Here is a 23,979-nt window from a genome sequence, read left to right as displayed (position 1 = left end):
GAGTTAGAATAGTAAATTACGTAGTGATATACAAAGCGTTGCAATGGATTGCGTTGCAAAGCCCTGCGTAGTAAAAGATTTTGCGGAGTAAAAAATACGGGGTAATGGAACGCGTTGTAAAAGCGTGTGGGGTAAAGTGCCATATTCCTCAGGAAGCATAAACAAGAGATTCGACTCCGGTGCACCATTTATTCCAACTTTCTTTGGCATAGGGTGTTTATCAATAATTGATTATATTTTTTCCCCCAGATGTCTCACGAGTCGCCTGTTTGCATACAATATTGTTGAGATGCATCATGGTGACCAGGGCCCTCGGGCAGTGGGTTCATTAGCTCCTTTGGCCAAGAACACTAGAAGTTCTGATGCCCTTCTGATGCCCTTAAAATTGTCAACCCTAAAAGTGACAACTTGCGTCTTATATGAAAACTGTCAAATCCATGGTCAGATCTGAGCACTTTAAATAAGTCTAATCTTAGTTATTATATGTCCCTTTCAGGCCTGGCAGGGAGTCACACTATTGCGGCTGCCTACGGGCAGTTGCGGGCTGCCGCCAAAAGTCTTTTAACAAAGCCTATCAAAGCCCGGAAGCAGCGCCCTCCTAATTGGTTTAGTAGTGCCTGTCCCGTTGCACACAGGCGATTAAGGCCTACTCTGCTACTCTAGTAGTGAAACCAAGCGATAAAAGTCCAATGCACTGAGAACAAAATAGCACTTAGGTCTAATTATAAAGAGATTAGGCATATGAACTGCCAACAGCTTATTTTTGCTTCCAAATCAAGAGGTAACACAGTTTTTGGGACACTGAACTCCATAAGAAATGACAATCCGTTGACCGCCATCAATTCCCACATCCCAGCCGATTTATGGGTGAGGCTTTTTTCTAATATTTATTCCCTCTCAACCAATTGCAATTCTGGAATGAATCTTGTTAATGGTTCTAAGAATTTCTTCTTTAAGCTTGAGATAGAACTTTAGAAGGATGTCACGGCTCTGCTTGAACGCCCGTCTAACAAGGCCCCACGACCAGCCGGCATTCCAATCGATTTGCTCAAATACAACATCAGCTAATAGGCTCCCTTGTTGACCAATATTTTTAACAATTTAAGTGTTACCAATATGCCTAACTCCTGGTCTACCTCAATCATTGTACCTATTTTTAAAAAAAAGTAATTGTGATGATCCATATTATCATTAGCCAATTTCATTAAAAGACTCTACAGTGCAAGTTTTGGGTTAAGTCATATTTAACAGACTCAAGTTATCAGCCAACAATCAGGGTAGTCCGAGCGCCTGCCAGACTGGTTCTAGAGAGGCCCTGGACACCGTAGAGAAGTACCTGAATTTGCACTTAATTATTAGCAAAAATGCCATCGCCAAGCGCTGTCCATTCTACCTGACCTTCATTGACCTCTAGCGCATTCGATCAGGTAAATAGATCAAAATCATGGCGGTTGTCACTAATACTTGGCCTGGATCTTCCACTTGTCAATTTTCAATCTTCTTTCTGATTTGCACAGTGATTTATTTGTCTGCCGGAGTCAGATTTGGTCCTATGGGGGAATGTACAGACCCATTGAAACGTAAGAGCGGGGTACACCAGGTCGGTATTCCTGCCCCATTATTGTTCATTTTATGCACAAATAACATAAACTGTTTTTTAGTAGGGCAGAACAAGGATGTTCCCATCGTGAAAATAATCTGCCATTCCTGCTCGCTTACATGACGATGATGTCATGTTTTTTGGTAGACACCTCGATCCATTTTGGTAAATTGATAACAACCATTGCTAATTTTATGTTCATTCTTTTCTTTTTATCATCTTTATTTGTAATTATGCCATTCAGCGTGACAGTTATGCATACATCAAAAACTCTACTGGCCCAGGCACACAGATAAGGCATCATTTCTAACTTTGTATCCAGTCTTGACTTGGGTAAGGTGTCCTCTAAGTCTCAGGCTATGGCATGCGACATGGCGGTAAGAATTTAGAGGACATGTGCACCATTATTATAAAACAAAATAGGCTATTGAAAGTACCTAACTTCCCTTAATTGGGATACTTTCTGACTCTAACCTAAGTTGGCACATTTCCATTTCTGTAAGAAAATAGAAACTATTGCAATCTGTGGGTACTTCTCTAATTTCATTACCTCTTTAGGTGGGAAACTTATTTGTCTCTTTTGAAATATTTTAAAAAGTCAGTGTATCCCTATTGCCACTAATGGTGCAGGGATTTGTGGGTACTCAGATGTTTACTGCTTGAAAATCGAAGAACATCCTTTTTCTGGGGCCTGCTTAGCATTCCTCATGATGGCTCAAACTGTATGATTCCTAAGGAGTTGGTTTTACAGTAAACTGAGGACATAATCCTGGTTGCCTCTCTGATGTTATAGCATTTTTTATCTGGACCAATGAATGTGCAATTTGTAATCACAAGGCAATTGGGACTTCTTGGTCTGCAATCGCTTGCAAGACATTAAGGGCCAGATGTACAAAGCATTTGCTCGGTTGCAAATGGCGTAATTCGCAAAATTGGGCCGCTTCAGACAGAAAAAAGTTTTTTTCAAATGTACAAACAGCAAACTGCCATTCTAGTGAATCGCAGTTTCTGTTTGTGACCAAAAACAGAATCATTATTTGGAAGGAGCGTGTTTAGGGCATCCCTTCAAAAAAGGGAATCCGAATGGTATGTACTAATGGTTTGTGACTAAAATCCAGTCCACTCAAAGATGGTGGTAACCCATTTGCAAATGGGAAGGGGCCCCCTTGGGACGCATTCCCCTTTGAGAATGTTAAAAAAAAAATAATAGCAGGCTGTGGTCCCACGTACCACTGCCTGCTCTTAACAAATAAGAATGAATCGTTTTGTTCTATTGGTTTAACGCATCGCGTTTTCCTTTAGGGATAACGAGCTGCGTTAAAAACATTTTTTTTAAAGATTGCCTTATTTAAAAGCAATCACAGACGTGGTGGTCTGCTGACCTCAGCAGTCCACCTCCCCTGTAATGACAACGAATCCTAGTGGGTCACAAATTACTACTTTTCTCATAAATTTTCATGAGGTAGGTCTATGTGCAACCCACTATAAATCACTAATTAGGAACTAAGAGCCTGATATAACTTTAGTACATTAGTAACAGCAATTTCCGAAAATAGATATTCACAAAAAATCGCTATTAGTAATGTTAGCACATTTGGCCCCAAATGGTTATCTTATGTCAGGAGGGTTGCCTACATGTAGGCAAAAAATTATTTTTCGAAAAACCCATCCATCATTTTGTAAGTGGGACAAAGCCTGGGCCAAAAGCACTTTCTTGGATATGAGATGGTCTGAACATGAAAAGTAGCCCTTAACAAGCCTAGTATACACAACTGCACTGTGCTTGAGACCGCGTAATTTATGGAGCCCTATCTTTTTTGCAGTATTGTTTTATTTATTTATTTATTTTATAACACTTGTAAGGCGCACAGCTACCCACAAAGGGTTTCCCGGCGCCGGATCAGCGTCACGTACAAACGTCCACTGGACAAGGAGCAAACTTGAAACACATTATTTATCGAACAACCAGGTCTTTATGCTTTTTCTAAAGCTCATGAGATTTTCCTCCTTACGTATATGGATGGGTAAGGTGTTCCACAGAACTGGGCCCAAATAGGAAAACGATCTTCCGCCTATTCTGGCCCGCTTGAACCTAGGTACCACAAAATTCGCAGCAGTGCCTGAACGGAGGCTGCGATTGGGAAAATAGAGTTTAGCAAGGTCCTGTAAATATTTAGGGGCGATACCGGCTTTGATTTTAAATAAATAAATCAGGGTTTTGAACCGAATCCGGTTTTCGACCCTGAGCCAGTGCAGGTCCTTAAGATATTTGGTGATCCCAGCGGATCTGGGGATTCTGCAAAGCAGTCTGGCAGCGGCGTTTTGCACCAGTTGCAGCCGTCTTATTGCCACTTTATTTGAACCCAGGTACAAGATGTTTCCGTAGTCAAGCCGAGATGTCACTAAGGCATTGACTACGGTCTTCTGGGTGGAAGGGGGTAACATCCAGGCAATTTTACGAAGCCATTTAAGAATGGCAAAACATGTGCCAGCCACTTTGTTAGCTTGCTGTGTCATGGATAAACTATCATCTATGATGACTCCGAGGTTTCTGACCTGAGAGGCAGGAGGAGGAAGTTTACCAAACGATGATGGCCAGTGGGGATCGCTCCACAGCTCTTTGCTATTTCCCAGGAGGAGGACCTCCGTTTTTTCCCCGTTTAGTTTGAGTTGGTTAACTGACATCCAATTAAATATTTCCTGGAGGCCTATTTTCAGTGCAGATGGAGCAGATGAATCGGATTTTGAGAGAGAGAACAAAATTTGAGAGTCATCTGCATAAGTCATTAAGACAAGGCCAAATTTTTCAACTAGACCTGCTAATGGACGAAGGTACAAATTAAAAAGCAGCGGGCTCAGTATCGATCCCTGTGGCACGCCGTGAGGAGAGTGGAATATCTCAGAGCATGCCTCCGAGGAAGAGATCTGAAAAGTGCGGAGGGATAAGTATGATCTAATCCATTCAAGTGCCTTGCCCTCGACACCATTCTCCCCCAGCCTGTCAAGCAGTATGGAGTGAGAAATGGTGTCGAAGGCCGCACTTAAATCCAACAGGACCAGTGCTACCGTTTGGCCATCGTCCATGAGCTCCCTAATTTTTTCTGTGACCCCAAGTAGGGCCGTCTCAGTGGAAAAACCACTCCTAAAGCCAGATTGGGACGAGTGAAGAAGCTCGTTTTTTTCCACATAGGATGAGAGTGCTTTGTGGATGTGCCTCTCAAGGATTTTTGAGAAGGCAGGCAGCAATGAAATTGGGCGGTAGTTGGCCAGTATCAAAGGGTCTGCGCCCGGCTTTTTAAGTAGAGGAGTGACCATTGCATGTTTCCATAGTGCAGGGACTGAAGCCTGCTCAATGGAGGCGTTCAGTAATTCCGCTATGGGGACCAAAGTCGAGTCCTCTAATTTACTTAAAATACTTATAGGAATAATGTCACGTGGGGAGCCTGATTTAATCGATTTTAGGAGTTCCTTCAGTGTATTCAGATTAATAGGAGGCCAGGCCCCGAGATGACAAATTCCTCTGACAACTTGAGGGATGTTAAAGTGTTTATGCGTGGTTATACTGTCCCTATTGATGTTGGAGACAATGTTATCAATTTTGTCAGTAAAAAATGAAGCCAAGTCTTGACATTGCTGGGTGTTAAGGGGGGTAGGTTCCGCTCTTGAATTTTCACCAGCCAGCTCCCTTACGGTATTAAAGAGAGTCTGAGATTTATTTACGGCCATATTAATGCTGGTGGTCACATAGCATGCTTTAGCTTTCATGCATGCTGAATGATAGCTATTTCTGGCTTTACGGTAGACTTCTTTTTGATGGAGTTCATAGTTTTTTCGCCACTGCCTCTCAAGATTCTTACATAGTATTGTTCATTGGGAATAGGCTTTTTTGTTCAGTGTCGGACAGGCGCTATCATCCGTTTGTTGTGCTTTCACTGTGGTCAGGATACTAGTGATAGCCTCAGCATTTGTACCTGTGATGCTGCTTCAGAAAAGACGTTTCTGCACATTACCTTTTTTGAAAACTTTAGGAATTCTATTCCGGTAGGTTAATAATCCCATTTTTAAAACAGAGAAATTTCAGAAACTGCATTGCAGCTTTTCAATTTTTACAGTCACTCAGTGATGATGAGGTATGTACTGTGGTAGAGTGTTTTCTCCAGTGTATCATGTGAAGCCGCTCCGCTTTGTGTGATGAATTGTTTAATATAGTGAAGATGATGTTATTTTAATCTACTCTGTCCATACTTTTATGATCATAAAAGTTATAATCAAAAATAAAGTTCTTGATTTGATTTGATTGAAGTAACCTATGGAGCAGTGGCGTAACGATAGTTGAGGGGGCCCCCCTGCAAGGTCCCCCTCCGGACACTATCAGGAGCTTCCTGGCCGAAGTGCAGTGCTGTGGGGGCCCCCTGGAGCTTGGGGCCCCCCACACCGCGGGGGATGCGGGGCCCTGTGTTACGCCCCTGCTATGGAGAGGTGTGATGCAGCGGCCAGGGCAGCTGACTTCGGAGCACAGGGTTCACGGTCCGATCCCCAGCTCCAGCGGCAGCTCAACTCAGCACCATGTGACTCTGGGCAATAGCTCACTTAATTTCCACGACGGCCCCCAGCGCCTTGAGACCTGTAAGGGTGAGTAGTTCACACTTTACAAATACGGATTTACATATCTGACAGACCCTCGGTCCTCCTGCCTCATTTGGAGACCATAAGTATTCCGTCAACGGAAACCCTGTTGATGGAATACTTCTTTTGTTGGAGGGAGAAATTTCTACCGTCTGCTCTATTTAGGGAGGATGGTGTAAAGACTTTTTTCTGTCCATTACCTCCAGGAAACACCTGTTGAGAAGTGACCAGAAAAAATCAATATTGACCACTACGCCTTGGGAGAACACTTCCATTATGTAGGGATCTTTCGTTTTTTGTTTTCCGAAAACGGACTCCCACTTTGGAAGTTTATTTTTGGGAAAAAAAACCTTTAAAAAGTTTGATGGACGGCCAACATGGCTGGTGGTACAGTTCGTCGACGTTTCCCTACATTGACAGGAAGCGCCATGACGGCATTTCCTGTCAATGTCGAAAGCTGTTCGCAGGGTCCGCAGACAACTCAGAATTTGGCAGGCGGTGGTCCCTCAGGATGGTGGAGGTATTGTGCTCCGCCGTCCCAACACAGTTAACTTAATCTGCCCAACTTTAAACTTTAAAAAGACCCTTGGTGGAGAGATGATCTGCTTGACGCTAGTAATGTTAGGTTTCTACAATTCTTAGTCGTGTGACTGCGTTGACAAAGAATCTTGGTCTGTGGCAGGGCAGCGCTCAGCATAAGCAGTGACTGAAAGAGAATACCTGGTGCGCTTCAATCTATTAATGTTTTTACATGGAGGACATTTGCTGTATTGTTACAGAACCAAAACACCAGTGTGTTATGCTTCATAAATCTCTGGGACTGATTAACGTGTTTGTTATTCTTGTGGGTGAAGAAAAAGTTCTAAACTCAGTGCCCATAATTTTTTTTTTGTTTTTAAAGAATTTGTCAAGCATAGAAAACACACACCGCAGCACTTACAACAATGTTAGGACCAAGGTCTGATCTCGCGGGTCACATGTCCTGGCAAAACTGCCATGGCGACTGGTGGGAGCCAGAATACAGTTTATACTCACTCACTCGCGCGTAAATCCCCGTATGACGAAGACCTCAAATAATTAACTAACGCTGTAATGATCAACCTCCATGAACTCTTTGTCCAGAAAATAGCAAAACACTGACAACTTCCAAAATGACTGAATGCACGAGGGGAGGAAAATCTTCCATCTTGGTCATCAAGCCTTCTTTGGTGCACCGCGACAGCTACAACAGAAAGGCAGCTCAAAACCGGACCTAAATCTTGATCTCTTACCCGCTACACCTCCACGCAAAGAAGACACATGGGCAGCACGCAAGTAGTCTCTGATTCCCAGAACACATCAAATGCAGCAGTGCACTTGGAACACAAATGACCACATTTTATTCCACATTAAATCCAACTATGTGGCAAAAACTAGCACGATTTATTGTTCCTGTAAATTGTGGAGTGCATCTAATTTCAGAAGCAATGTTTGAGAGTCACTGTAAGTGAGCCAGACCCACAAACATCTGACTTGGCTCCCAAGCTAACCACAATACCACAATATGTAGGAATAAAGTGTCCTGGTATTATTGACGTCTAATTGATTTCAAAGATGACAAAAGCTAATTCTAGCATCTGAGACCTACAACATGGAAGTGATTGTTGCAGGGCTACTGGTGAAAGAAGTGCTCCCTTAAACAGCCAGTGTGCCCGCTGTGGGCGCCTGCCACCATTTCCCTTTTTTTGGGGCACCCATGTCACTATGAAGCATGGATGGCTCTAGCATCAAAGCGCCTAAAAGATGGGAAACGTTCTCCTACCAAAGGCTACAACCTTCAGCCGGCTGGCACCACATCTCCAATCCCTGCAGCTGCCTAGAATGAGGTATGGACCACTCCACCACTAGGCAACCGATCAGAGCATAAACCTTCTTTAACCATATGCTCACGCCAGGGTTATCATATATCACATCGCCAATGTAAGAAGAGCCTTCTTTTGTATGGCATCTACTACCGCCACAGCTTCGATAGAAGGAAAAGGCGTTCCCTACGTAGCCGTCGTCAATCCCTCTCAAATGTGAGCAATATCCTTTTTCTTACTCCTATCTAAAGCATAGGGTACTACGTTTTGGTCTTTGTAGTCTTAGAAGCCCTATTACTGTCTCTCGTACTGGAGGAACACCTTTTGAGATCTCATACGTGGAGCAAAGACTGCCCTACCACAACCTCTCCAATTGGAGGAATAGTGGATTCTCTTCCCCCACACATTAGAGCCACAACTTCCTATCCGAGCATCAGGACTGTGTTAAAAACCTGGCTCTTTAAACAGGCTTACGGCTACGCTTTGGGGCTTCTGCCTCTATGCCTCCGCGCCATGAAACCTTTCTGGTGTACATGTACTTAATAAATACGTTGTCATATAACATAACAAAATGTTCTCTACGTGAGTCTCCATCATGGCACTTCCATCAGATGTGAGGAAAAAATGTCTCTAACCTCTACCTCTGACCTAAAACCTAGATCAATCACACACTAAGATTGGGGGAGAGGCAATGTCCCCCTACTCCGGCCTCCCCTATTAAATGACTATCACACACACGGAGGAGTAGGGAAATGCAAAACAGCGGTGGCATGTGCTTCGTGAAAACATACTGCGCTCACTCACAGAATTGTGACAAGCTTCATCATTGGGCTTGGTTAAAAACACACGCGCAGACCATCGCCTGGGGTGAAGCAAAGAGGAGGGGAAAACAATACAAACATAAAAGTTGGGCTCACCAAAGAAAAGTGCAGTATAGGTTAAAACTAGCTCAGAAGTCTCCCCTCTCGAAATTGTATTCCTGGGCCCCCCGACTAGGTCTAAAAATGTGAAGGATGGTGGTGATAGGAGAAGATAACGATTTCCTTCACCCCTTCTTACTGCCAAAGTGTCGGCTTGTTTCTGCCACTTGATAAGTGCCCTCAGTGATGGGTCACAACGGCATTCATCAGGACCCTTCGGATCCCAAAGTGTGTTGTCCCATGAACCTGAATTAGGTAGAGAGCTGGATATTGTCCATTAGGTGCACCCACCTTGGCGAAAGCTTGACTTCAGGGGGTCATTCCCTATCTCTCACTAGTTTTAGCGTGGTAGTATATGAAACTCGAATACCGAGTGCGTGTTATACAGGGGCGCCCTCTGCTTGGAAGTAACACATTCCAAGAATACCTAATTCAGGTTCTTGGGCCAACACACTTTGGGATCCGAAGGGTCCTGATGAATGCCGGTGTGACCCAACACTGAGGGCACTTATCAAGCGGCAGAAACATATCGACACTTTGGCAGTAAGGAGGGGTGAAGGAAATTTTTATCTTCTCCTATCACTACCATCCATCATGATTATAGACCTAGCGGGGGGCCCAGGAATAAAGTTTTGAGAGGGGACACCTCCGCTAAATTCTAGATCACCATGTCCTCAAACCATGGATATGACCTATGTGAACCTCTGTAGAGTTATATCTCAGATTGGATAAAAATCCTTCTCCTGCATGAACCGCCCCACCTAGTGCTTAATTTGTTCTGATGTTTGCTGATGTTCATCGTTGAAACTCATTTCTCAGGATGGGGACAATGTTTTACTTCCACGGGAGGTGGTTCTGGTAAAAAAATTCCGGAGCATTGCTCATAGCCAGCCAATGCTCTTCTTGTAGGTATGCCCAGAGCCAATCACCCCATCCATAACGTCATCATCCGGGCATCCCGTCACTGCACCTCAGCCTCCGCTTCCATTCGTGAATTCTTATAGCTGGAGCAGGTGGGCGGGACATTGTGTCATGCCTTCTCCTCCCACCATTGGTGGCTTGTGTTGTGAAGCTGGGAGAGCTGTGTACCTGTTACTTAAGTAACTAACCAGTGGTGATCTTGTGAGAATGGATGCCAGTGGGCCCCACCCGCAACTCTTCTGAGGGAGAGGCATCTTAATAACCCTCCCCAGGGGCAGTTTCTGCCGCTCCACCATGCAACTTCTGACCTTGCACTGGCAGCAAATAAAAACTGTCTTTGAAACAGGTGTGTGACAGGCCACATATTCAAGGCCTTAACTCAAAAACACTGATCTCTTGTCGACAATGACTCTTTAAACTCTATATAATTCACGTTCACAAAGTAGCCCCTGTTTACATTTCACATGCTTTACTTCATCTTGCATTCCTTTAAGGTTTTTGCCTTTTTTAGACTGTATTTTTACGGCTTTGTATTTCATGCAACATATGACTCTCGAATAGCGCGTACTGTGAACTGAGTGGGCTCTAGGCGGGCTCCAGCTGTGGATGGGTGTTCATGAAGGGACACAATTGAGAGCTCTGGAAAAGAGGCTGATGGCCGTGCGATTTCCTCACAGTACCTATCAGTGGTTCTTAAAGGATTTTAGACTACATGCTCATCCAACATTTGGCCTCTCTGCTGAACACACAGAGGAATGTTCACATGTGCCAATTAAAATTATCAATTTATTAAAAAGTGTGTGAAGGACAGTGCTTAATTTGTATAAAATGAAGTACCAGGGCCCGCGTCAGGTGGCCAAAGCAGTTTGCGTTGCCCATTGCCCCTGCCAGCGCTGCAGATGACTGTACCAGCACAACTAATAATCTCACTCCTAAAGGGGTGACAGTACAGACTATTCCAGGCTACTAAAAGCTGTAGGAGTGGATCAGGCAGCAGGTATTTGTCATTTTAAATACATATTCAAAAACTGTTGTTGTACTCATTCCAAAAGTAGCAAACAGCGCACCAAGCAGCGACTGCCATAAGAGCCCGTGTTGACTATTACGTCTCAGCATCGGAAACCCCTGGCACAAATTAAGCACTGGTGAAAGAGAGAGAGAGAGAATGGTGAAGGAGAGGTGACGTCACGAAGTATATGTAGATATATAGATTGAAAAGACAGTGATGAAGAGAAAAGCGGTGAAGAGTGTGACATGCAGCTAGAGAGATTTCAGAAAGAGAGAAAAGGGTGTGACTAACAAGGAGAGACATTGCAGGAGGAGGTGGAGAACAGCAGTGACTGAGACACTCAGAAGATTGCTCCCGTTTTCCAAAGACATGTGTAATATTGAATTCACTGTCTCATATTTTCAGAATGGAAACATTTTGAATTTTAATTATTCACAAGAATATCATTGTTGTCACTCGTTTATCTTATATTGGATTTAAAAAAAACAGTGCTGGCAGGCTTTGTCAAAGCCAATAGGCCTGGCTTATTTTAGAAGTATATGTTAGTTGTTGCGTGATATGTCTGGAAGTACTTACAGAAAACTCACATCGAGGCACCTAAATACATGTCATGTGACATGTTGTGTGAAGCACAGGACTTGACTTCGCATGTTTTAGACCATCCTCCTAATTACACAGACTGTGACTCTTGGAAAGGAGTCCTAGGTAGGTATGCTTATTTGGACACACCTGTTTCAAAGCTTCGCCCACCTTTTTTACCCTACACAAAGAACTCATTGTTACTGGCAGCAGAAAACGACACCACTCCGGAGTGCACACAGAGTGCACTCAGACCTATAATATCGCCTTATTCACTACAACATCACCCTTCTTTCTGTGTTGAGGCCACCTTTTTTATTTTCCATATATCAGCACTTTTTCGGCACATGCTATCACAGATTCACAGTCATCTGGTTGTGTCACTGTCACCAAGCTACCTACGGCTTCACGCTCCTTTGTGGCAACGGCAATGACCTCTCACCTTAGCTCGTCTGTGTTCAATGTGTCACCCTTCCCATGCTCCTGCCCTCTCCTCTGCCCAGCTCTTTCAGGGTCTTCCCTTTTTTCCCTTCAGATCATCTTCTCTGTGACCATGGGAGTATCTTCTCCTCATCCCCAAGGTGATGCTCCCATCTCTTCGGCCACCGGGTCACAGGGCTGTAAGTAACATGGAATCCGTCTCGCGGAAACACCTCTATCCAGGTCACTATGGACACTGTTTCCAGTTCTGTACTTTTGTGTATGACCCCACTGCATTCTGGGTGTTGCGGTCCTGTTTTGCTTCCATTGAACTAATTAGACTAACACCGAAAAACATTGATGTGTAAGTGAAAAGTTCAGGACTGGGAGACAGTGTCCATAATGGCAAGGTGGGAAGCGGCCACCCTACATCAGTCCCTCATTTATGCCATCACTGATTCCTTTTTTCGGCCCGCTGCACTTAGGCAACACTCTGCGCCTCGCCCCACGGTATTGCACTCTCTTCTGTCCCACGATACCCTCTCGCCCTCATCTGAGCCCCCGGTATCACATTTTCCCTGTAGCTTTAGTAGTGCTTTAAATGGGCTGGTGCTGTCCGGCACTGAGTACCTGCAAGTGTTCCATTTTAAAGGCCAAATGCCTGCATTTCTCAGCAGAGTAGCAGTAGTTGTAAAAGAGGAGTCAGTGCTGCCACTTCTCAGGGTGCTGCTGGGTAAGCAGTGCCTGTAATTCTATATCCTCCGTTCAAGCACCGAGCTCTAGATTATAAACCTTTGCTTTGTGTCAGTAGTGTTACACTCTCTGCTGCCCCATGGTAGCATCCTGTTCAGTGCTTAATTTCAGCCGGTGGTTTCCGGTACTCAGCACCGGCACTTTCTCATCGACACCGTCGCTTTTCATGGGCACCAGTTAAGAATACATTCATTTACGGTAGGCACGGGGAGATTAAATGATTTGTCCAAAATCACAGGATGTTAAGCCGACTCTGAGACTCAAATCTGGTTCCCCAGGTCCGAAGTCAGCAGCTCTGGCCATTACGCCACATCCTCTACCAACTTTTATGGTGAGTAGTTGGTTCTGTTTTAGGTGGCACTAACCGGAGAAATGGGCTGGTGCAAACTGCCTCCTGACAAGAGCCACAGGACTTATTTTTTTTTTATATAAATTAACCACTGATCCTGTTTATAATAAACCTCCCATCTCTGCTCATGGTTTTATGCCCTTCTTCTAACCCAGGGTATACCTCTCCTCTGTGGCAGTGGCACACCCAAATGCCTTTGCCCATTTCATTGCCATGTCATCTGTGCTTAACCCTGCCCTCTGTGTGCATGACATTCTCCATGTCTCTGTTCCCAGGGATTTACCCTCACCTGTTTTATTTTCTTACATCCCTCTACTTATTTGAAGAAAGTAAAAAGTGCCTCTTCACACACCCTACCCCTAAACTCGACCAATAGGGTACTGGTATATTTTAAGAGTGACCTTGCAGAGAATAGGGCTTTTAAGCAGATTTAATTGAAAATTGGATATAAAATGTACTATTCGGCCCATTTTTCTGAACCCCCTGAAACCTTCCTGAAGAAGGCGGGCTCGCCCGCTGCAATCTACATTTGTTCATGCTGGAAGTAGGCAACCCCAGCGGTGGAGGTGGACGGGGCCAGTTGGGCAAGTGGGCGGTGCCAGTGGAAAGTGGGTGGGGCTCATGGAGGAAGTGGATGGTGCCAGTGGAGAAAGTGGGCGGCAGCCCCCTAAGCCTAAAATCTTGGGCATCTACACATATTTATTTATTTTATAAATCAAGCATTGTAACTAACTTCACAAAAGAAAGGGCACCGTGTCCTTTTCCTAAGTTAGCAGATGCTATTTTTTGTTTTTCTGCCATCTGTGTGGGCATGGGGGACAATCGTATTCTGTTTGTATAACAGTTCAGAAGTTGTGACTAAATGGAGGAGGAGGAGGAGTCTTTGGTTTCAATGGAGCTCTGTGAAGTGTCATGTTGAATTCCATCATCCGTGCATGCCCAGACCAGGTCGGTGAGCAGGGTCAGCTCAGCAGCACAAATCTCGCGAGACTAGGAAAGTCAATAGCAGACCCGAAAAAGCACCAACTGCCAGTGGTATATTGTTGGCGGCAATAATCGAGGGTCAGATGAAAGATGGGCGAATGCAACGCATTTTGTGGCTGAATGCTCTTGGACACCCGCGGACTCGCTATGATCTCCACCACAAGAGACGGATCCCTACAAAACCCATGACTGCTCTCCTACTACATCTCTGACTGAAAGAAAACCATTCTTCTGGTTTCACCCATGCCTAGACCACTCAATGCATGTACCTCCCTAGATTGATGTATGTATCTATTTCCCTTAAGGGGATCAGCCTCTCCTAGTCATAGACTAGATCCTAGATCATTGTATGCACACCTGCCTAAACCCTAGACTGCTCTACCACTGCATTCCTGATTAGTGAAAAAAGACCGCGGACGGCTCCTCCGTAAGGGTGGAGGAGCGTCACCCCACTAACCAAATTACCCCCAGATATGGGAAAATAAAATAAAAAGTTCATATATTACCATTTTATTTTTCAAAACACCATCCCGAGCCGAGTGTCAGGACGGGGAGGGGGTTTTCTGGTTTCTGCACCATCACATTTGTGGTCCCATGCTTAGAGCCGAGGCTGGTCTGTTGGTGCAGCTCTGACTAGCAGCAAGGCCTTCCTCGAGCTCCCGCGCGGACCTTCAGAGTGACATCTGGACCAGTGGCGTAACGAAACTTGAGGGGGCCCCCTGCAAGGTAAGTGGAGGGCCGCCTCCGAGCTGCGGACCTACAGAGTGACATCTGGCCCAGTGGCGTAACGAAACTTGAGGGGGCCCCCCTGCAAGGTAAGTGGAGGGGCCCCCTCCGAGCTGCGGACCTCCAGAGTGACATCTGGCCCGTGGCGTAACGAAACTTGAGGGGGCCCCCCTGCAAGGTAAGTGGAGGGGCCCCCTCCGAGCTGCGGACCTCCAGAGTGACATCTGGCCCAGTGGCGTAACGAAACTTGAGGGGGCCCCCCTGCAAGGGAAGTGGAGGGGCCCCCTCCGAGCTGCGGACCTCCAGAGTGACATCTGGCCCAGTGGCGTAACGAAAATTGAGGGGGCCCCCTGCAAGGTAAGTGGAGGGCCCCCTCCGAGCTGCGGACGTACAGAGTGACATCTGGCCCAGTGGCGTAACGAAACTTGAGGGGGCCCCCCTGCAATGTAAGTGGAGGGGCCCCCTCCGAGCTGCGGACCTCCAGAGTGACATCTGGCCCAGTGGCGTAACGAAACTTGAGGGGGCCCCCCTGCAAGGTAAGTGGAGGGGCCCCCTCCGAGCTGCGGACCTCCAGAGTGACATCTGGCCCCATGGTGTAACGAAACTTGAGGGGGCCCCCCTGCAAGGTAAGTGGAGGGGCCCCCTCCGAGCTGCGGACCTCCAGAGTGACATCTGGCCAGTGGCGTAACGAAACTTGAGGGGCCCCCCTGCAAGGTAAGTGGAGGGGCCCCCTCCGAGCTGCGGACCTCCAGAGTGACATCTGGCCCAGTGGCGTAACGAAACTTGAGGGGGCCCCCCCTGCAAGGTAAGTGGAGGGGCCCCCTCCGAGCTGCGGACCTCCAGAGTGACATCTGGCCCAGTGGCGTAACGAAACTTGAGGGGGCCCCCCTGCAAGGTAAGTGGAGGGGCCCCCTCCGAGCTGCGGACCTCGAGAGTGACATCTGGCCAGTGGCGTAACGAAACTTGAGGGGGCCCCCTGCAAGGTAAGTGGAGGGGCCCCCTCCGAGCTCAATCAGGAGCTCTAAGGACGGAGTACTATGTGGAGGGGGCCCCCTGGAGCTTGGGGGCCCCTCCGCACCGCGGGGGATGCAGGGGCCTGTGTTACGCCCCTGATCTGGCCCATTATTCCATGTTAAAATCTATACATTTGTAAACCTCAGCTTTCTGATGCTACTCATTCAAAAGAATACCGATAATCAAAATTGTTTCACATTTTTACTGTTTACCCAAATCAATTTCAAACTCTATCCCCCCTATCCACACACCTGGGGATATCTGTACTAACGCCCCTGATCTGCAGCCTCCTCGTCCTCTTTCTCACCCTACATCCTCTCTCTCCCCTCTATCCACCATCACATTCTCCACTGCCTCTAACATTCCTGGGCCTTATTTATGAAGGCCGGCGACACTGTTGTGCCACCGTTGCGTCACTTTTTGTGATGCTGTGGCCGTGTAAATAATACCCCACGTTGCACCATAGTCACAAAGTGACGCATCTAAGCAGATGCATCACTTTGTAAAGGCGTGCACTACATTATACCTGCATCAGGTATAATGCATGCAGGGTGGGCGTTCCCCCGCAATAAAGAGTCGTAGAAGTGATGCAGTGAAATCTGTGCGTTTTCACTGCGACACTTCTAGGACACTACTGCGTCAATATCTTACACCTGCCTCAAAACAGATGTAAGACTGACGCAGTCCCTTTCACATGAGGCTTGCCTCATGTGAATGGACACATTGCTGGAGTTGCGTTTGTTTTCAGACACACCCCAGCAATACGCCACTTTTGCACCAACAGATACGTCAGGAATACTGCGCATCTGTAAATCCTTGCGACACGGAGTGGCATACATTAAATACGGCGCATCCATCGGGTCGCAAGGAGGGCACAGTATAAACTCTTGCATCGCTGTTTACAGTTTTCATAAATGGGGCCCCTTGTTTTTAAAAATCATGCTGGAAAGCAGATGCTGACATTTGTGGCAAATTTGGCATAAATTGCAGAATCAATACTTTCCTGGACTGATAGCCCTTCGTTCTTTGTGACCGCAGAGTCTCCGTTTTCTACTTTTAATGATAGGTTTAGTTCATTTATATAGAGCTTCGGTTGCCCCTTGACTGCTTCAGAGCACCGTGAAGGATATACATTGGATATTCTCCCATGCACTGCAATGTAAACACACCCTGGCATGTCACTAGAAAGAAACACCAGCTGATGGCTACCAGGACCCTAAGACCATTAAAAACACGACAACATAAAATACATTGATTGTACTTGATATCCTGGCAGAAGGGCTTTCAAGGGTGCTTAAATGTCACTTCATATGGAATCTTTAATACTCTCTCTCTCTTTCTCTTTGCCCTAAAGCTGAAGAACCATCACACAGATCACACTGTAGACGCCGCTTCTATAAATACCACTCATTGCACTTCTCGTGTTGATTTCTCTGTGAGTCACATGTATCTGTTAAGAAAAAAATACCTTTAAATCAAGAGTGTGATTGACCCTATTCACGTGCTGTAGGTCAAAGAAACAAGCACGCGCCGCATTTATCAAGGCTTGGGGCCAGTGCAGTGTCACAAAAAGTGAGGCAAATCGGTGCACGTCTCGAAATGGGATTTACTTTTCAAGAATATACCAGTAATAGTCCTAACGTAACACAAAGTTGCACTTTGCATCAAGGGGCCTTCTCATAGGTGGTCCAGAAGCCACCCATGGATTCTGAACCAGAGCCGTAGCCACTAAGGGCCTCATTTGCAAGGTTTTGGCGCAGACAGTGCCGCAAGGAATTGTGCTGCGCTGCCCTGTGTCAAAAGAAAAAGGCAGGAATGCACCATCTCTATGAGATACGGCACATTCCTGTCCTTTTCCCCCGCGCCGGCACTCAATGGGCTGCTGTGCGCCAACGTCTGCAACTTTGCACCATGGTGCAAGGGTGCCTGCATTTGTAGAGGGGATTGTTTTTGTGCAGGAAGGGACACCTTCCTGTACAAAACCAATCACAAGAGGTGTTTTCCTCTTTCTATGTGTGTTCTGCAGCACACATAGTAAGAGTAAACAAGCATTGGCAAAGCCAATAGGTCTCGCCTTTGGGACCTTATAAGTGTTTAGCCATGCAACAGTTGCATAACTAAATACTTATAAGGTCCCAAAAGCGAGACCTATTGGCTATGCCAAGCGGCCGTGCGGCCGTGAAAGTGATCGCGATCGTGATCAAACATCAAAGCGAAAGTGAAAGTAATCGCTGTAAAGCGCGGCGCGCGCGCCCGCGCACATGTACTGTGGCTCTAGGCTGGCCTGGTAGCACTTTTTGGAGCCCTCTCAATAAGTCTCGCCAGACCAGCGCATGCGCTGGGTCAGGCGAGACCTAAAAACTAGAAAAAATAAGGATATTTTTCTGACGCATTCCCAGGTTTACAATTCCTCGTTAATCTGGGAATGCTTCAGATTCCATGGGTGTTGCATGGGAACACCCACAGCACCACCGATGGAGCATCCCTTTCACGCAGTGCTCTGAGTGAAAGAAGCACATATCCACAAGGCCATAAAAAGCCACATAGAGTGGCTTTGAGTGGCCTGTGCTGCGGCACATTGCATCAAAAAAGTGATGCTCCGGTGGCGCAAAAGTGCCGCTGGGGGCCTCGAAAATAAGGCCCTAAGTAGACCGGACTTTGCACCAAAAAATGCAGGCCTCCTCGAGGCCTGCGTGACGTTCAAGAGGAGCTTTCTTTTCTCAAAACTTTTCGCACTTTGCATGTGCGCTGCACTGTACAGCACACTAACAAAGTTAGAGAAGCTCTAAACTCTGGGTACCTATGCTAGGCATCACACTCACTAAAGTAGCAACGGTGTGCGCGCGGTGCAAGCAGCCTTAAGCGTGGCAGTGCAAGGGGGGGCGAGATGCAGCACCATATCGCGATAGATACAGCGCTGTTCTGCTCTCTCATGCAACGCAGCACGGAAACTTGGGCAACTGCGCTGCCCTGCGTGACTATTTATTTAATGTTCGCAATATAATGCCAAATGTATAACAAGGGATAGAGACAGCAGTCACCAGGGGCACCTGGGCCCCGAAAACCCGGCGCCAAAAGCTTTTTAATCCCATTGGCTCCCAAAGCAGAGGCAGACAGAGCAGGCTGCCACTCCGGCATTTCCGCAGCAGGCTGCACGCTAAGCTAAGGCGCTGCTCTCAGAGCCGGGTGGACTGCTGTGAACAAACATGGCTCTATTCTATATGAAGCAGCGCCCTCCCACGCCGCGTAAGGCTGACGTTTCTGTCAGAGCTGAATTCAGTTTCCAGTCGGGCCTTGGACTAGCGCTTAGATGCCTGTATTACTACAATTGCTACTGGAGACGAGCTCTTCCCCGACAGCTTCCCTAGAGCCTAGAGTGCTGTTTCACCCCATCCCCGCTGGACGCTAAACCACCTCCGACCTCAGATGTGACTCCTCGACTGTTGGAGTCCTGCGTCACTGATCCATCTTGTGAGAACTAGAACACATTCTGGGCGGCACAAAAACGGACCATCTCACCTATTCTTTCGGTTTCTGTGACGCCCACCCGCGTTCTGCAGGGTAACATGTACCCACACCCTGTAAGCGCCCAAATGCAGAAGTGTTTCCATGCCGCGAGGTCTAAAAAATAGCAGGAACCCTACCTATGCCAAGCAACGCCCCCCCTACGCCGCAAGGAACCTTCGCCCCTGCACTCCCTCCGCGAATTCACTTCATCATTCCCTCACTGCCTGAATGTTCTGCTTTCTTCCGAGATGCGCCTCCTGCGCGAGGTGCGCGCTCTGCGCGAGTCTCGAACCGCAGATGTTGCGCCAACAGGAGCTCTGACTGGACAGCGTAGTAAAGTTGGCCATCATTCCCACTACCTTTTTACTTAACGCACAGCGCTAATTGGCTGTAAAGAAAGCACAAGGCGCTATACAAACCGCGCCAAGCCTGCGGAACACAAGCGCCTACATAATTATTATTATTTTATAAAACTATAGAACTGAACTTTAAGGAATCATTCGCACCACTTAATGGGGCATAGCAAAACCTGAAGGGTGAAATGGGCCTCGGTTGTTCCACTCTCCATGCCATGTAGCGCCTAGGGGCGATATAGCTTCCAATGTGCTCAACGTACTATAGCATAACGTATCTAGTGGGAGACAGAATCAGGTGTGCGTTGCGCCACGCTGGGAAGAATGGGTTAGAAATATTAACTGACACATTTCATCCGCCGTCCCCCAAACAGCCACCCACCCGGAGAGGCGCTATAATTTATGATGGGAGGTTTTCTACGGCGCTGCAACCTCTGGGGACTCTTCGACTCCATGATGTACTCACTTTGAGTGCTAGTAGGGCTTAGGACAGAGGTCTTCAAACTTTTGGATGCCGAGACCCCCCTGTCAACATTTTCAGGTGTGAGGACCCCCTCCTGAAAAAAAATTCTAAACCTGTAGGCAGGGCTACTGGAATTACGAGGCAGGTGAGGACCAAATTACACGGCAGGTTTGACTAAATTGTGTGGGAAGAAAATGTAAATAATATTATGTTATGCAGTGTATTTTGGAATAGCATTGCTTCATTATTTTGACATTTTTTACACACAGTTACACTGAGGAAAGATTTCACCACATCAGTACCAGTTTATAACCAAAATACAGCAATTAACATCAGAAAGATGTCTAGTCAACATTTGTGAAGGGCCTTCCATTCTGCAGAAATACGTGCTGCCACATTAGAAGGTCACCTGGCCCTGAGCAGCAGGGGTCCCTTAAAACCCTGGCGGTCTTGTGCAGAGTTAAGCAATTTACCCATGCTGCTTTCCTCTCACCCCCTCCCTTCCATCCCTCTCTTCTCTCTCGTCTCCCAACCTAGGATCCCTCTCTCACTTTGCAGGCCATTTTCTTTCACCCCTTTTTACAACTTATGAACTCTCCCCATGTAACCTCTCACTTCACCTTTAATCACCCCTTGCCTTTCTGTATTTTCACTGTCCTCATCTCTAACAGACTCCCGCATTTATCTCATCGCCTCTTTGGCCCCATCACCTCTCGTGCCCCTCAGCACTTCTCATTCACCTCAAGTCTCTCCATTCAAATTTGTGTCTATTTGTATCTTACACCTCTCCAGTCCCCCCATTAATCTTTCACATCTGCCCTTTGTTCTTCCACAGCTTCTTGAACCAACGTCCCTCTCCCCTGTTACCTCAGCGCCAGTGCCTAATTTGAGCAGGTGGTTTTTGGTGCTCTGCACTGGCACCTAACTGTGCGCACTGGCACTATGACCGTCTGCCACATGGTGGCTCTGTCTGTGTAATTTAGAGATGAGCATAACAGCTGTTTATTAATTCAATACACATTAAAAACGATAAACTCCTGACACCCATGCCGTTCTTATAGCTTTGGGGGCTTGAAATAGTCTGAATAGTCACACTTGTACAAGTGTTATGGTTGGTAGTTGCATAGGTATGGTCATTGGCCGCACAGGCCAGGCAGTGGGTGGGTGGATAAAGTTGCAGTGGCCTACTGCTGAGGGCCCTGGCACATGTTTAATTACAAATTAATCACTGCTCAGCACCCAACTCAGTACTCCCTCTCTTCCCCTATCGCTGCTGTCCCTCACCCATGTCACATCAGATGATCTTTTTAGGTCACTGATCATCTCTCAGCTATCTTCTCTCACAGTTTAACAGAAGCCCTCGCCTTCCGCTCACACTCACTTCTTGCGTGTCCGCACTTCCCTTCGGCACTTCACATTTCTCCTCATCCCTGACGTCTTCAATCGAATTCTCTCACTCCTTTGCCGTCCTCTCTCATCCTCTCATCTCTCCTCACCGAGCACACGGGTTGGACCCGTATGCTCCTCTCGGCCTGCGCCACTCTGCTTATTGTTCCCTAATTCAGGAAGGCATGAATTGTCTGTCTCACTGTTTTGGTGCAGGCCGCGCAGTTATGGAACTTGCACCCTCCTTTGCTTCCCTCCACCAAGAATCTACATCTAAATCTGCATATTCATCAAACTTCAGCTCTGGTCCAGGCAGCACAACAAGTTTTGGTCCCAGAGCAGGAGGGGGCAAAACGCCTGGATTCGTGGCTCTGCCAATGCCGCAGGGTAACAAACGGTTCCCTAAGCCTCCACACTCAGGGGCGGATTTACAAGCCCCTTGCCTGACTTTTGCGCTGCAGTTGAGTCACTTTTTTGACGCAACAGTGACGCAAACAATGCGGCCTATTTACAACGTGACGCATCTAGGGAGATGCGTCACGTTGTAAAGCCCTGCGTCACATTATACCTGCGCCAGGTATAATGTATGCAGGGTGGGTGTTTCCACGCAGGAAGGCCTCGTAAAAGTGGCTCAGTGAAATCCACAAGATTTCACTGCACCACTTTTAGGACGCCACTGCATCAAAACCTTACGCCTGCTTCAAGCAGGCGTAAATAGTGACGCAGTGTAGTGAGAATAGGCCTCAGCACGCATTGCTGGAGTTGTATCGTGCTTGCGACACGACTCCATCAATGTGTGACTTTTCCGCCAACAGATGCGTCAGAATTTCAGACGCATCTGTCAATCCTTGCGCCATAGTGCGCCGTATTGTAAATACGGCGCATCTATGGTGGCGCAAGGGTTTCTAAGGGTGGCGCAGGGAAAGTGACGCATCTGTACAGATGCATCACTTTCTTGTAAATCTGACCCTCAGTGCTTTAAAATTTTTACAACTCCAGCACATCCACTGGACCAAATTCTCACGAGTTGGAGTGCTGAGATGCAATGGGACTTGTACATAATGTTTTTATAAGATACATTATTCTTATAATAGATATTGGCAAAAGTGGAAAACACTTTGTGTACAGAAAAAAACCCTTTTAAGATAAATGAAGCCCTGGGAATTAGATGAAAGGTGGAATATTGGTGCCTTACAAATGCACAGATAAATTGTTTCATTAAGGGACAACTTGCTTATGTGCTGTTTTCAGACAAGCAGTATCAATAAACACCATGTAAAATAAGTGTTACTGCATACGATCCCTGCTAAAACAGCCCTCTCTTTAATGACCTCAGATAAAGGAAAGTCTGTGCAATCCCTCCGTATCCCACCCTTCTGTCACTTCTGAGCGCTAAACGATTTTTTGTTCTTGGTTAATTTCATTTGTTGTTGAACTGTGACATTCTTAACTTCCTGGAGTTTTATTCACAGCTGAGTTTCGTAGAACTGTTTAAATGTAAGGAATAGGCAGAGTGGGGGCCCAGGGGGTACTGGAACAAGAAAAAAAAACTAAGCCTCAGTAAGCTGCTTGCAAAGGCATGTAAATATACAAATGGTCTTTAACGACCTGTCAAAAACTCGGGCGTTTCGGAGATAAGACTCCAGACACTGCTTAGCCGAGCTGCAGCAGCCCCGGCTGAGACACACGACGGGAGGAGGGGGGCTGAAGCCCTGTTGTTCCATGGGCCTCGGCAGAAGTGTGACTGGGAAGGCGCGACCCCCTTTGCATCACTTCACGCCCCCCCTGGGGGTCGCGCCCCACAGTTTGAAGACCCCTGGCTTAGGAGGGGCAGAGGGTACAACATGCCCCCCACTGGATGGGCAGAGGGTGGCTGGGGCAGAGGCCCAATGAACCAGGAATGTTGTGTGGGCAAAGACTGTATATTGCACTGAGAGAGTTTTGTTGGGTGGGGGTGGAGGGGGGGGGGGGGTCGTCTGAGGGGGGTGGGTTCAGGGAAACCAGCACCGGGTGAGGGGGTGTGGTCAACTCCACGAGACCGGGTCAGAGGGGAAGCGCCCACTGTAAGCTCCCGCCCTGAGAGAACAATCACTGGTGTCAGCGCGGGATACTCCGGGGTAAGTTGGGCCGGGTAGGTCTTACCTTAATTAAACACTGCGGGTCGCGCCCGCCGCTCCGGGCCGTGTCCCTTTCGGAGCTGCGCGTGTCCTCCCTGCCAGACCAGGGGTTTTAGACCTTCGTGCTTCTCGGCTCCAGGGGTCCTACAATCCGGGGACCCAGGGGTCTGGGACTCAGGGAGACAGCAATGTCCCGGGGTCTGACAATGAATGCAGTTCTCTTCAGTGCAAGCCGACGGTTCGGGAGTCCGAGGGCTCTTAGTGCGGTGACCTGGGCATCTAGGGGTGCGCGGTGCTGTGACCCAGGGGTCCAGCGGTGTTCGGTGCTGTGATCTGGGCCTCAGGGGTGCACAGTTCTGTGACCTGCGGGTCCAGTGAAGCCCGGTGCTGTGTCAGGGGTCCAGGGATGCC

The 23,979-nt window shown here is 47.2% G+C and overlaps 1 protein-coding gene across 15 annotated transcripts in view; it reads right to left on the bottom strand.

Moving 5' to 3' along the window:
• PHLDB1 (pleckstrin homology like domain family B member 1) overlaps positions 1 to 23,723 on the bottom strand; it is a 390,210-nt gene extending 366,487 nt beyond the window's left edge. For all 15 annotated transcript variants that reach the window (XM_085645850.1, XM_085645851.1, XM_085645853.1 and 12 more), the window contains exon 1: positions 23,594 to 23,723. The gene's annotated coding sequence lies outside the window, so the exon portion shown is untranslated. The remainder of the gene's footprint in view (positions 1 to 23,593) is intronic.
• Positions 23,724 to 23,979: the final 256 nt, after the last annotated feature.

The sequence above is a fragment of the Triturus cristatus genome, chromosome 3_1, assembly GCF_964204655.1.
Source record: "Triturus cristatus chromosome 3_1, aTriCri1.1, whole genome shotgun sequence".
NCBI lineage: Eukaryota > Metazoa > Chordata > Amphibia > Caudata > Salamandridae > Triturus > Triturus cristatus.
This window is presented reverse-complemented; position numbering and strand designations above follow the sequence as displayed.